Source organism: Helianthus annuus, chromosome 7 (assembly GCF_002127325.2).
Source record: "Helianthus annuus cultivar XRQ/B chromosome 7, HanXRQr2.0-SUNRISE, whole genome shotgun sequence".
Lineage (NCBI taxonomy): Eukaryota > Viridiplantae > Streptophyta > Magnoliopsida > Asterales > Asteraceae > Helianthus > Helianthus annuus.
The window spans coordinates 29,676,647-29,690,467 of NC_035439.2; positions in this window are offsets into that span (position 1 = coordinate 29,676,647).

Here is a 13,821-nt window from a genome sequence, read left to right on the forward strand (position 1 = left end):
GTGTTCCACGTTTTCCTGTGGTGGTGTTCCACGTTTCCTGTGGTGGTGTTCCACGTTTCCTGTGGTGGTGTTCCACGTTTCCTAACCACTAGACTACTCGTAGCTATAGGTATCCTTCACAACCGAGGATGGTGATGTGGTAGTCTAGTCATAGTGTCAATAGGGTATCTAATCAACCTTCCAATCCCATTCCCAACACCCCGGGAACCCCATGCCTTGGTAAGAGTGTGAACTCACCTTGGTTTGCTCGGTATGCTAAGTTATGCACTCACAAGTAATTAATCACGTCCTAGTGTATGCACGTATAACAAATCAGTTCATGTTCAAAATGATACGCATGCAATTAATTGTTCACATAGCAGTCAGTTTGCATATCAGCACGGCACGTAGTATTGCACGTTCATCACTAAGCATGGCATGTCAATTAAATCAACATATGTTCCACTGTTCAAACGTTATTCAAAACCCTAGTATCCTTCGACTCATACTATCATCTTTCGAAAACAAGTGTCACAATGATCCTTCGGACCGAATGTCATGTTTCGGACCATGACATCTTTCGGTCCAAACTATCCTTCGGTCCAACTATCTGTCGGTCAACCAGTATCCTTCGGTCAACTATGGTTCGATCAGACTATGGTTCGGTCAAACTACCATGGTTCGAGCCATTGATGTCTTTCGGTCATGGCAGTTACGTTTTATCCATTAACACAATTTCACTAATCAGTTATTGTCAACAAGATCAAACAAGCAAACTCACAAGGTTTCACTCAAGAACCCTAATTTGATTAACAAGCATAACACTTTATCCTATACGATTCCGTTTTCAAGAACAGTGAACAATAACAATCCGTAGTGTATACATCACAACCAATCCACAAGCCTTATCATTAACCCTAATCACAACAGATCCAATTTGCATACAAATCCGATGAACATCCAAATCCTACCAATCATGCACAACCGATTAACATACAACCCTAGTATCTTTCAAAACATCCATACTAACCGATCTTAAAAACACATATTGCAAAACGATTAGGCAATTATAACATTCATATCCCATTAACATACATAATCGATTAGCATACAAGTCCGATCAACAACATATTGTAAGGCGATCGATAAATCATGAAAGCATATACATTAAACACTAACCGATATTGAAAACAGGGAATTGATCAGCAAGAAGTCTCCGTAAGTTTGTGGTTGCCGTCACAAGTAAAGATGCTCTAGGGTTTTTAGAAAAAATCACTACTGATTTCATGCATTCCCATATATACGTATCACAGTAATGGGCCAAGCCCATTGGAAAGACTGGGCCGAAACATATCGAAGGATATGTTTCGTGATTCTTCGGGCCGAATGATGTCGAAGGATATGTTTCGTGCTCGAAGGATATGTTTCGTGGTCCTTCGAGTCCTTCGAATCCTTCGAACTATGTTTCGATCTAGACTAAGTGTTTAATAATAATTCTAATAATAATTCCAATATTATTTTCTATTATAGCAAGTAATCACATATAGGCACAATGACGATATGTCTCATTAAAACACAACGAGTACAATTACAAATCCATAATTCAAACAGCTAGACAGTCAAAGTCAATGCGCATTAAATGCGAAAGTGAAAGTCAGAAACTCGAGTTGTCACAGTCTCAAAACGACCACCAAAACTGCAAGCCAAAAGAACCACTGCTCCTACTGGTGCTGCCATCTACAAAAGAAGGTGTCAAAACCAGTTGGGTGCTGAAACAGTTCAAGATCTAATTGCTAGAAATGCCATTGTAAAAAAGGGCATTATGTTAATGATGAAAGAAGAATCTGAACTGGAACAATCTGTAAGTACTGCTCAGCCAGTCATGAATAGGCCAGCATCTCCAAATACCTCATCAAATAAAAATCTCCCAAGAAACCCATCAGGCTCAAAAGTACTAAAGTGGAAAACTGATAAACAGACCCACGTATTGACTGTGTCCAGGTCTGATGGCGAAGTGAAGAAACTAACAAGGGAACAAGCTCTTGGCCTGAGTCTTGAAGATTTGCAGAATCTCCTTGATCTTCCACTTAGCAGGGATGATGATGATACAGATGCCTTAACCTTTGAATTGCAACTCAAAGGGCAAATAAGGGAACTGCTGATGAGGCAATAAAGATCTACAATAATGAAGAGTTTTGGCATTATCTGTTCCAGGGGGAGATTGTTGGGATTGAACCCTACCAAAGGAACAGATAATGAAAGCCAAAACTGGATCAAAGCAGTGGATCCAGAATAAGCAGATGTTTGGTTGCAAGTCTCTCCCCATGAAAGTGGTTTCAACATCTGCTGACCTCCTATCTGCTGATCATGCAAACTGCTGACTTACAACTGCTGATCATGTCAAAGTCTGTTGAAGAACTAAAGCTCTGCTGCTGAATCTACTGCCTTGTTTCAAGCACTGTTGATCATGACAAGTACTGCTGGGTTAACAGCAGTGGAAGGATGCAGCAGCAGTTTATGCTTACTTTATGTATTGAATTGTAACATAAGTAGTTAGCATAGCAATGTTTGTATAGATCAGAGGTTAGAGTTTGTTAGGAGGTTAGATGTCACTTTCATGGTGACGTCAGCTTAGATGCTCAGTGGTTTGCAAGTGCCTATAAATAGAACAGTATTCTGTACTGTTCTGTTTAGCTCATTCACCATCTTCCTGCACGAACAAACACTGAGCTCGGGCTGAGGGGGAGTTTGCGAATCATACATGCATTGTAATCAGAGTTAAAAAATAAATTTAATCATTTGATTCTGTGTTGAAAATGTATGATTGAAAGAATTTCTTCTGTTTCATTGTGAAAAGTTTGCTTCCATTTAATTTCCGCTGCACAACTCACTCATAATTCCATCTTAATTCAAACACAAATCACAATCAATCCAAACTCAGATCCTAACAATCTCTTTGTCTGAACGGAAGTTCTAACCTGAGCTCTCATGGTCTCGCATTACCCGTTTACAGATATCATTAGTGTACATTGTCACACCCCGAATATCAGAGCATTGGCGTGACTAGACGGGTATCTTCATTGCACAGCGGAAGCAAATAAAGCTAAGACTTCTAGAAAATTGAACGCCCACTAAGTACTCGACTCCATATGGTTCTCCTATTCCAACCGTGCCTTGTCTTAGAAGTGCAACCTGAGAAAGAAACATGCGAAAAATCAACATAAAGTTGAGCGAGTTCATAGTTTGTTTGTAAAAGATTTGAAGTAAATCTTTTTAAATAACCGGTTTTTGAAGTATTGTTGAGAAAACGAATTTAAAATCATTTTCTTGTCACGTTGTATGGAAACTTTGTATTTGTAACGCTTTATGTTCGTAAAATCAAGTATTCTTGTATAAATCAAGTACTCTTGTGGTATGAATTTTGTACTAATAAAGTATTCTAGTATATATCAAGGTTGTTAATGGGTTGCAAGGCCATTAACATGTGACACGACATAGGAAGTCACCAAACCATAGGAATTTTTCTAGTTGTCGATTCACGACTGAGACACAAAAGCACTACTCGGTACTCGTTCTCACCGAGAGTGTGGCTGCCCTGACACCCGTTAGATCTAACCTTTTGTTCTGCGGTCTTAGTATGTACATGATTAATGGTGCTTATGGTACCCTATTCATGACACGATTTCTCGTATCATTCCTTAAAACGCATCATACTTGGTACTAGTTATCACCAAGAGTGCTTCTTGTTTTTGTATCCATCATACCATAGTTTAATATACCTCTTGGTACTTGTATTTTTCCGTATTTTAGAAAACTAGAATTCGTGTGTATATGCATATTTTGAAAAATATGCTTGTTTGAAAAACCGGTATAAAACATAAGCTTTTCGTAAACCATTTGTGTCAGTTAAAACTTGCTTGTAAAATGGTTTAGAAATACGTAATTCTTGTATGCTTTGCAAAAAGTGCATGTCTTTCCACCCTGAAAACATTTATAAAAATGTAAAACCGTAAAAAGGTGGGGTTATGAACTCACCTGAATATTCCTGTGCAAAGCTAGCTAATTTTGATTTCGTGATGTCGTTCCCAATACGAACTTGCTAGCGTGCATTCTACAATACTCCTAAAGCGGAATATCTTATAAGTTTCTAAATAAACATAGTAACTAAACTACGTGTCATCGAGCCCTACCGAATCATTAACCAAACGATTCAACGGTAAGTTGTTAACTTAACGAAAATGATTAAGTTATACTCGTTTAGTTTCGCTTAATGTCGTTAATAATCAATAAGTCTTGAAAAGACTTGATTCTCGAGAGATTTAAAAATAAATAAATATTTATAAAAATATATAAATATATCGTTGAAATCGCTTGTCGTCCCGAGAAGTCATACGTGTATAAAAGAATATTTATGCGAAAATAATATATAATAAACTCGTATTATATATCGCGTTTCGTATGATCTTTGCCAAAATATTCGTATATGCCGTTTAGGCGTATGAAATAAATATGAAAAGTTATATTATTTTATAAATATTTCATCGAGTCGTCGCATAAATATATACTATATTTATTTTATAAAAGCGAATCCGTGTTGTTGGATATTTGAAGTAAATAGATAGGCTATATCTATTTTTATAAAAGGAATACGAGTCGTTTGATATTTGAAATAAATATATAAACTATATTTATTTTAATGAAAGAATCGTTGTGTTGTTTGATATCCGAAATAAATATATAACACTATATTTATTTATAAACGAAGTCGTATTATCGGCGCCTGAAACAATATAAATAGTCATATTGATCTTATAAAAGAATTGTCGAAATCTGAAGTTTAAAATAACCATACTCATTATTGTAAACAATATAAATCATTACGTTGATTTTATAAAAGTGTTGTCGAACTTTTCAAAGTTTACAATAAAGATAATCACTATACTTATCGTCGTAAATAATTTCCGAATCGTCGTTTTGTTTCAAAACAATTGTGATAACCTTATTTGTTTCGTAAATTAGTTCGAATTTAGTTCGAATCCGTATAGTTTGTCTTGTAATAAAACACATTTGTTTACAGGTTTTCTCGAAAAATGGGCAGAGTTTCCTCTGTTTTTGGACGCCCCCGACAACACAAGTTGTCGTTATTTTTCAAAATTCAATCAATATTCAATCACAAATATAGAAATTTTCGTAAAATCGACAAAGTATAGGCTAAACACTAAACCGTTTGTGTGAGCTCGATTTCACATATGTAATTAAAAATTTATAGAAATAACGTATTCGCCGTTAAAACATTACCACTCTTCGTGTCGGAACGCCGAACCGGTTGACTGAGTTGACTCAGTTTGACCGCGTTGACCGAGTTGACCCGCTGAGTCGACTCAGTTTAACTGAGTCAACCGAACCGAAGCTTGAACCAAACTGAGGTGAACCAACTCAACTGAGTTGTTGACTGAGCCGAACGCGAAGCTAACCGCGACATCTGAACACGAACCACGGCTAACTCCAATCCAGAATCGAACCCACCACTAAAGTTGTTGAACCAGAACCCGACATGAAACCTACAACCTTGCTGACCCGGACCCATCTGAGCCGCGACTGACCTTGACCCGTAACCGCTGAAACCCGACGGACCGAAGCAGGGACCGTCGGACCCTACTGTTAACCACCGGTCCTACTCTGTATTTCGCTCCCTTCTGCTCGAACCCCCAAAACTGACTCGAACTTCAACCAAATCAAACTCGAAGCCGGTGAACTCGCAGGATAAAGACAATGTCAGGCGGTCAATGGCACCGACCGCCGGTTCTCTCACTCTTCTCAGCTCTCTCTCTCTTCTCTCCGCTTGTAGCCGCCGCACCACCACCAGTTCGTGGTGGTGGTGGTCCGTTTCTGAGTCGAAATGGGGGGGGGGGGAGGGGGTGTGTCTGGTCGGAGAACAAGGATCGGAGAGGGGGTTAGGGTGTCACTGGTAACCGCACTGTCGCCGGCCGGTGTTGCTCCGATTGCCGGAGCCGAATCAAAGGGAGCAGTGAGGTGAGATGGGGGTGCGGCTAGGTCGGGGTTGCGTGTGAATGCTTGCCGGCGAGAGTGGTGGCGCCGGAGTTCGGTCGGACCTCCGACTCCGGTTGCCGGTAATATGTCGAGAGAGAGAGAGAGAGCGCTCATGTGGGTGTGTGTTTGTTGTGACTGCAAAAAAAATGAGAATGGATGAAGGATTGGCCACTCTATATAGAGTTTATTTTAATTAGTGGGCTTTGGGCTTGGGCCCGAGGCCCACAAGCCCAATCGCGCTCTTAAAGTGGCCCGCTCATTCTACGAGACTCGATATTATAACCCGAACTCATTCCGTAACATCATAAATTAAAATTTTAGATTTAAAGCTATGAAAAATTAATGTCAGTATTCGTCGTTGCCGCGTTTGACCGTCGGTTGCGCTAAATCGCGTAAAACGCGTCGTTCACCGTTTTACTCCGTTTTCCGATCCGGTTTCGACTATGGATGTAAAATTTTAATTACGAACTAAATAAATCGTAAAAAATTAATATTTGTCGGCGTTGTCAGTATTTTGTTCGGTTTCAGTTATTACCGTTAAATATTCAGTAGTTTCTTCGCAGATCGTCATACGCGCACTGTATTGTCGAAGAGGCGTTCCCAGGCATTCCACCGGCCTAATTAGGTTAATCTTCATCATAACACTACTTATTATCATTTTAAACATCTGTTAATTGCGTAATTAGAGCCGTAAATCACCGGTTGTCACATTCTCCCCCTGTTAATAAAATTTCGTCCTCGAAATTTAGACTACGTCAACTCCTTAGAGTTACGTTATGCGTAAGTGAACACGAATAATGTCAAGGGAAACGAGATATACTGATGAAGTCACCAATGTGGCCAAATTAACAGGGGTCCAATAAAAGAGGAATTTCGACCAAAAGAATTCCAAATGGACGTTTACAATATGCAAATGATTGTTAGAAACAATAACATTCGCTGGGAGAGGCTTAGAATCAACAAGCCCAAGCGAAATAGTTTTGCATGAAACGTTCGATCATGATCAGCCCAAGCTGCAAGTTCTATCGATGCCAAAAGGTGTCGTAGTGATAAAAAATAATTCAATAATAGTGGTGATCAAACAAGTATCACCTATGTTTGAAGTCAAATGAAAGCGCAATAATAAAACGAAGTGGATTTAATCTAAATCAATAAATAGATAATTAAATCCGTGCATGAGATTAGCGCAAGCTTCAATTTAGTGAAACACCACCACAAGGTGTCGAAGTTAACAAACGACTTAATGGATTCGTAGACCAAACAAATCTACTACGACTCAGAACAATGAAACGCTTTAAAACGAATTTGAATATGATGTGTTCAATACATCATATGGTGTCTTGAATTGAATAAGCGAAATGAACAAGTTCAAACAATTGAATTTGATTTCGGCGCAAGCCGACAATAAATACATGTATCGACAGGAAAACTTTTGGCATGGTCACAACGAAAAACCAAGTACGTAACTTAAAAAGAATAGAAATTTCAAGAAAACGTGTTGACTTGATAACAAAGAAGCCAACAATTACAATAATGCGGGTCATTCGAATCACAAATCAATAATTAGGTTTAGCGAAATAGTATTTGAACTTTGATGAAACGCTCATTCGAAACGAAACCACATGCGCAACAAACGATGCATGCGTAACATATGAATTTTCAAGAAATGAAGCAAATGAGTATTCGATATAATGAAAGAATGATCGTGATACAATGACCATTAAAAGGAGAAGAGATGTGAAAATCTACTCAGTAAATGTGAAAGTCGAAATTTCAATAAAAGAACTTTAAGGACTTTACCTGGGGTTGCGTGTGATGACCGGTTGTTAGGTGACATTACCATGGAATGTCAAACATATCGTATTCGTCATTAATGAGTTAGGGGGGATGCGGAGACGTACGTCTTCTCCTTAGCATGACTCGTGTCGTTCGCAGGATCGCGTGACAAGTTTCTGCTTCCTCGAAAGTCGTATGTGACGTACTTCAACCTCCGTTGATGTATAGCTTAAGTTTCACGTATACTTGTGCACTAGCGTTTCGTTATGCGTAGGCTGCCTGCTCGGGAAGTCAAAATATCATAGACAATATAGATAATAGTGTGTGCCCGAGTTAATATTTGCGGTTCCTACGTGATGACCTTTAATGAACTTCAACACAAGTTTCTGAAGGTCTTAAATGCATGTTTCCTAAACTCTCAGAGTTTTGTGTACTGTATGTAATTGTTTTTGTGTACCATGTATAAAACACCACAATAGCGTATGTTTGAAAACAAATTTTGACTGTTTGCTTTTCGGCAACGGTTGGAGACCATATTCGAGTACTATGCGTTCTGTATGTATTTAAAGTCTCAGTAGTCTAAGTCCCAGAGTAATGTGAGGTTAGAGCCTAGGTGTTTCTACAAAAAACCCTGTTCGCGGTACTCGAAATATCAGAGCATTGGCGTGACTGGACTGGTATCTTCATTGCACAGCGGAAGCAAATAAAGCTAAGACTTCTAGAAATTGAGCGCCCACTAAGTACTCGACTCCATATGGTTCTCCTATTCCAAACGTGTCTTGTCTTGGAAGTGTAACCTGAGAAAGAAACATGCGAAAAATCAACATAAAGTTGAGCGAGTTCATAGTTTGTTTGTAAAAGATTTGAAGTAAATCTTTTTGAATAATCGGTTTTTGAAGTCTTGTTGAGAAAACGAATTTAAAATCATTTTCTTGTCACGTTGTATGGAAACTTTGTATTTGTAACGCTTTATGTTCGTAAAATCAAGTATTCTTGTATAAATCAAGTATTCTTGTGGTATGAATTTTGTACTAATAAAGTATTCTAGTATATATCAAGGTTGTTAATGGGTTGCAAGGCCATTAACATGTGACACGACATAGGAAGTCACCAAACCATAGGCATTTTTCTAGTTGTCGATTCACGACTGAGACACAAAAGCACTACTCGGTACTCGTTCTCACCGAGAGTCTGGCTGCCCTGACACCCGTTAGATCTAACCTTTTGTTCTACGGTCTTAGTATGTACACGATTAATGGTGCTTATGGTACCCTATTCGTGACACGATTTCTCGTATCATTCCTTAAAACGCATCATACTTGGTACTAGTTATCACCAAGAGTGCTTCTTGTTTTTGTATCCATCATACCATAGTTTAATGTACCTCTTGGTACTTGTATTTTTCCGTATTTTAGAAAACTAGAATTCGTGTGTATATGCATATTTCGAAAAATATGCTTGTTTGAAAAACCGGTATAAAACATAAGCTTTTCGTAAACCATTTGTGTCAGTTAAAACTTGCTTGTAAAATGGTTTAGAAATACGTAATTCTTGTATGCTTTGCAAAAAGTGCATGTCTTTCCACCCCGAAAAAATTTATAAAAATGTAAAACTGTAAAAAGGTGAGGTTATGAACTCACCTGAATATTCATGTGCAAAGCTAGCTAATTTTGATTTCGTGAGGTCGTTCCCAATACGAACTTGCTAGCGTGCATTCTACAATACTCCTAAAACGGAATATCTTATAAGTTTCGAAATAAACGTAGTAACTAAACTACGTGTCATCGAGCCCTACTGAATCGTTAACCGAACGATTCAACGGTAAGTTGTTAACTTAACGAAAATGATTAAGTTATACTCGTTTAGTTTCGCTTAATGTCGTTAATAATCAATAAGTCTTGAAAAGACTTGATTCTCGAGAGATTTAAAAATAAATAAATATTTATAAAAATATATAAATATATCGTTGAAGTCGCTTGTCATCCCGAGAAGTCGTACGTGTATAAAAGAATATTTATACGAAAATAATATATAATAAACTCGTATTATATATCGCGTTTTGTATGATCTTTGCCAAAATATTCGTATATGCCGTTTAGGCGTATGAAATAAATATGAAAAGTTATATTTATTTTATAAAAATTTCATCGAGTCGTCGCATAAATATATACTATATTTATTTTATAAAAGCGAATCCGTGTTGTTGGATATTTGAAGTAAATAGATAGGCCATATCTATTTTTATAAAAGGAATACGAGTCGTTTGATATTTAAAATAAATATATAAACTATATTTATTTTAATAAAAGAATCGTTGTGTTGTTTGATATCCGAAATAAATATATAACACTATATTTATTTATAAACGGAGTCGTATTATTGGCGCCTGAAACAATATAAATAGTCATATTGATCTTATAAAAGAATTGTCGAAATTTGAAGTTTAAAATAACCATACTCATTATTGTAAACAATATAAATTATTACGTTGATTTTATAAAAGTGTTGTCTAACTTTTCAAAGTTTACAATAAAGATAATCACTATACTTATCGTCGTAAATAATTTCTGAATCGTCGTTTTGTTTCAAAACAATTGTGATAACCTTACTTGTTTCGTAAATTAGTTCGAATTTAGTCCGAATCCGTATAGTTCGTCTTGTAATAAAACACATTTGTTTACAGGTTTTCTCGAAAAACGGGCAGAGTTTCCTCTGTTTTTGGACGCCCCCGACAACACAAGTTGTCGTTATTTTTCAAAATCAATCAATATTCAATCACTAATGTATAAATTTTCGTAAAAACGACAAAGTATAGACTAAACACTAAACCGTTTGTGTGAGCTCGATTTCACATATGTAATTAAAAATTTATAGAAATAACGTATTCGCCGTTAAAACTTTACCACTCTTCGTGTTGGAACGCCGAACCGGTTGACTGAGTTGACTCAGTTTGACCGCGTTGACCGAGTTGACCCGCAGAGTCGACTCGGTTTAACTGAGTCAACCGAACCGAAGCTTGAACCAAACTGAGTTGAACCAACTTGACTGAGTTGTTGATTGAGCTGAACCCGAAGCTAACCGTGACACCCGAACACGAACCACGGCTAACTCCAATCCAGAATCGAACCCACCACTGAACTTGTTGAACCAGAACCCTACATGAAACCTGCAACCTTGCTGACCCGGACCCATCTGAGCCGCGACTGACCTTGACCCGTAACCGCTGAAACCCGACAGACCGAAACAGGGACCGCCGACCCTGCTGTTGACCACCGGTCTGAGTCTGTACTTCGCTCCCTTCTGCTCGAACCCCGAAAACTGACTCGAACTTCAACCAAATCAAACTCGAAGCCGGTGAACTCGCCGGACAAAGACAATGTCCAGCGGTCAATGTGACACCTGTGTCACTGTGACCGTCAAACAAATGCCAAACCAATGAAATTTTGTATTTCATACTTGGGAATTGTGAAAATATGTGTATCATTTGCATATATCAATTCTTGTTCGATTTCGGGCTTTAAGTCGCTTTCTGGAAGGTTATACACGATCTGATGCGTAAATATAACCAGTTTAATGCAACAAACACTCCAGAATAGTGACATAGGCTTAACATACCTTAAATAACCTTTACATAACTTAGAAATAAGTTTTGGATGGTTTGGTATGCCGAAATCAAGTTTATTCGATCGCAGGGACTATTTGTGTCAAACTGCGAAACTATACCGATTCGTATGGTGTCGAACAGTCCGGAACTTGATCATAAGTTAAACATACCATATATAACCTAAACATGGCTTAGAAATAAGCTTTGATAGGTTCGGTGTGTGAAAACATGCTTATATGATCTTACAGGGACTAAAAGTGTCAAAAACGGCGTAAGTTTGCATTTTCGCGCATATCTTACGTTCTGGACACATCTGGACATCCAAAATTTTTGTACACACTAAAATATTTTTGTTTTAGTGATCACCATGCAAAAAAATTCCATTCGTCGCTTAATTTGGATCGTTTTCGCGTCCGTTCGAGTTTCGTCGTAAATAACCGAACAACGTGACCGTACGACCAAACGAACCGACATCCGAGATATTTTTGAGCATGTTTTGAGTCCCCTATGCTTTAACTTCATTTTAGAGCCTTGAAATGAGGTTAACGGGGTTTAAACGCATCGAAAAAGGCTTTAAACACGTGCAGGGACCATTTCTGTCAATTTTGAAACTTTGCTGAACCTGATACATGCTAGCGTAGCGCGAGCCCTAAGGCCTATGCCCTAGCGCTACGCGAGCGCCTCATCTGGGCAGAAAGTGTGTTTTCAGCATCTGTTTGCAAATTCAGGGGCTGTTTTGGTAAATTCTTGGTGTGTTGAGCAAGTTTAAGTGTTCTCCAAGGCTTTGCACCTGCTCCTAACACTTGTATGGATGAGATTTATTCCTTAATGGCTAAACAAAACACTTGTTGTGATCCTATGAACTTCCCTCAAGTATAAATAGCCAACACTTTCATTGTTTCATTTGCTCATTCCTCATTTCCTCTCTTCACATCTGCTTTGGAGCTCTCTCTCAAGCACTTGGGACTTGTCTTCTTTGTAGAAAAGATAGCAAGGACTATTGTGAGCCTTCTTTCATTCTTTTTCTTGCTTTTTCCTTATATAGTGCAGAAAGTCAAACAGTTTGGCCAACAGTTTGACTTTCGGTTTTGACCATCAATTGGTCAAGTCAAAGTTCAATTGAACTTTGAAACGTGATTGTAATCACGATAGTTATAATCCTTCGCGATTATAACCGCTGATTACCACGTTATCTAGTTGTAGTGTCGAGTCAAAGTTTCGGTCAAAATGCGTTTTAGCACGCATTTTGCAACGGAACTACTTTAGGGTATCAAAACACTTTGTTTTGATACCAAATCAGTAGGTTAGACATGTTTTGACATGTTTAACTCGACACTATTAGATTAGTGCTTGTTTAGGGTCGTAAGGTAAGCGGTCTAAACAACCGCTTATACTTCCGAACCCGACCCGTTTGGTCGATCTTTAGGATCCGACCAAGCTTAGTTAGTGATCATAGTTGCATAGGGAATAACCACTGAGGTTATACCTTATGATCACATAGGATTGGTTAGTCATTTGCTTGTTAGCTTGTATGCCCATAGGAAATGACCAAAATACCCTTTTGAAGCTAAAATCCGTATTTTGCCTATGTGAACATATTTTTGACAAGTAATCTGATTTAGTAACATGTTTAGGGATAATTGGGCATGTAAGACTTGGCATAGCACATAGTTAACCATCCGAACATAGTTTTACGCTAACGACGCCTTATAGTAGCTTATGTTACCATAACGTGTCGAAACGGGTCAAAAGCACTTAGGTAGGCCTTTCAATCAGAATGTAGGGTCTATTAAATCATACCATATGAGTTTAATTACTCGTTTGATTTATAGAACCTCATTCTATCCTATCTCCCGATTTAGGTCCGGTTATTTACATAGTTACCTATATAGGGTGCCGTTTGATTCCCTAATCACTCTAGCTTTGCTTGGTTGTTGTTCAAGACTTCTAAGCACCCTCAGGTGAGTACATAGTCCCCTCTTTTACTGTTTTCAAACTGTTTTGGGGTGGAACACATGTACCTACTTGATACTTTCATGTTTCCCATGTTTTTATATCATATACTTACTATGTTCAATAGTACATTATTAGTACACGATTTCATTGTGTTTTGCTATGTATGTTCACGTAACATGCTAGCACATTGATTTCCATATACTACATTTTGTCGCATATGCTCATCCAGCATATGGACACATTGTTTTACATTTTGAACCGTTGTAACCATATGATCATTTGAACCGTTGAAACCATTTGATCATATGAACCGTTGGTAACCATTTGACTATGTGAACCGTTAGTAACCATTGATTATGTGAACCGTTTATAACCATTGACTAGATGATCCGTTGGATTATGTGAACCGTTTGTAACCATTTGACTATGTGAACCGTTAGTGACTATTTGACTAT